Below are 2,316 nucleotides of genomic sequence, written 5' to 3'. Positions count from 1 at the left end.
CTTCACTTTCACTTTTCACTTTCATGCATTGGAGAAGGAAGTGGCAACCCACTCCAGTGTTCTTGTCTGGAGAATCTCAGGGATGGGGCAGCCCGGTGGGCTGCTGTCTATGGGGTCACACAGGGTTGGACATGACTGAAGCGACTTAGCAGCAGCAGCAGCAATACCCATCCTCTACCTATTCACAAATTAGAATCCTGGTAAGAGACCTAGAAATTAAATTCTGTACTCAAATATTCCCACATATTCTTTAAGAGTTTTGATGGTGACTGAGAGCAAAGAGCAAGAGAGTATGTCTTCGATTAACAACCTAGTGCTTTTTGAACTCTGCTTGAGGGCATCTGGTAAAAGATTGTTGCCTACTAAACTTTGAGGTCCCTACTATCTGGAGTAAGACAGGTTATCACAAACTTTCATAAACTTTCAGCTTTCTCATGTTTGTGTACTAGAAGTTAATATTTAATAGCAAGTGTTTCCTACATTTAATATTATGTTTATGATTTCTTCAGATTCACATGATTAAAACATATTTGAGAAGCAAAGACTTTTCAACTGGCAGTTCTGATTTTAACCCACTGTGTGACTAGATGCAGAAGTCTGCCTCTCTGAACCATTGTCACATTGCTCTTAAAATTTGGAAATAAGGCATTTAATTATATGATTTCTAAGATCTGTTCCACCTCAATCATTTCTATGTGTTCTTCCTTCTATGAAGAGTAAAATGGCCAGGCATATGAGCACCCAGAAAGGTTGCACAGAAAAAGTTAAGACACAAGTTTCGTAGGCAAAAGAATTACTAGAAGAGATGCTGAGAGAGAGCGAGCAAGAGAGAGGAAGAGTAAAATTGTTTTAAAATTTGCTATTTTTCCAGTATCAGAGATTGAGAGAGAGTGAGAGAAGAAATATAATCATTTAAAAAATCTACTCTTCTTTCAAGACCAGAAATGTCCTAAGGCAGTAGATATTAGGTATGGGATGGGACAGCTAATAACTGCATTTCTTTGAAATCAAGTCCTTTGAATCTTTGAATCCTGGCTTCCTGAAATTCTAAATATTACAAAGGGCCAAATTGTTCTGAACTCTCATTTTTATTTAATCATGGTGAAATTACTGACTCAATAACTGATTTTAAACAGATTTTTATGCCAAAATGAGATTGTAAGATACATCATAATTACTCAACAAATGTGGAATGTAAACAAATTGAAATACTTTCCAATGCAGAGTTCACAAGTTATAAGACCAGAGTTGGAGTCGTCACCATGTCTTAGAAATGGAAATTTGGGTAAAGTCCTTCAGTTCTGATTCTCACTTGCCTCATCTGTAAAATGAATTTTAAAATATTTGTTGTATGAGTTGATCATGAAATTCAAATAATAAGATAGCCACAGAAGTGCTCATAAACTTCAGAGTTCTACAAATAAAAAGATTGTTATTATTATTTTTTGCTATAGAGCCCTGGTTTGAGTTCCCTGAGTCATACAGCAAATTCTCATTGGCTATCTACATTACATATGGTAGTGTACGTGTTTCCGTGTTACTCTCTCCATTTATTTCAATGGCTCCTTCATCCCCCTAACCTGAGGGGTGGGATATAGTGGGACATGGGAGGGAGGTTCAAGAGGGAGGGGACATAAGTATGTCTATGGCTGATTCATATTGATGTATGGCAGAAACCAACAAAATATTGTAAAGCAATTATCTTTCAATTAAAAATAAATAAATTAAAAAAGATTATCATTTTTTAATTAAGAAAACTCATCTATTTTCTTTTAAAAAAGCATTTTAAAATTCTAGGCACATTACTTAAAATTTTAATAGTGGTTTACCACCCACAGCGAGGAAACTCCACAATAAGGAAAACTTCACAAACTGCCGGAATACAGAAAGGCCACCCCAAACACAGCGATATAAACAAGATGAAGAGACAGAGGAATACTCAGCAGGTATAGGAACATGATAAATGCCCACAAAACCAAACAAAAGAGGAAGAAATAGGGAATTTACCTGATAAAGAATTCCGAATAATGATAGTGAAAATGATCCAAAATCTTGAAAACAAAATGGAATCACAGATAAATAGCCTGGAGACAAGAATTGAGAAGATGCAAGAAAGGTGTAACAAGGACCTAGAAGAAATAAAAAAGAGTCAATATATAGTGAATAATGCAATAAATGAGATAAAAAACACTCTGGAGGGAACAAATAGTAGAATAGTGGAGGCAGAAGATAGGATTAGTGAGGTAGAAGATAGAATGGTAGAAATAAATGAATCAGAGAGGAAAAAAGAAAAACGAATTAAAAGAAATGAGGACA

The sequence above is a fragment of the Bison bison genome, unplaced genomic scaffold (assembly GCF_000754665.1).
Source record: "Bison bison bison isolate TAMUID 2011002044 unplaced genomic scaffold, Bison_UMD1.0 scf7180017862979, whole genome shotgun sequence".
Lineage (NCBI taxonomy): Eukaryota > Metazoa > Chordata > Mammalia > Artiodactyla > Bovidae > Bison > Bison bison.
Note: the sequence above shows the minus strand (reverse complement) of the source record.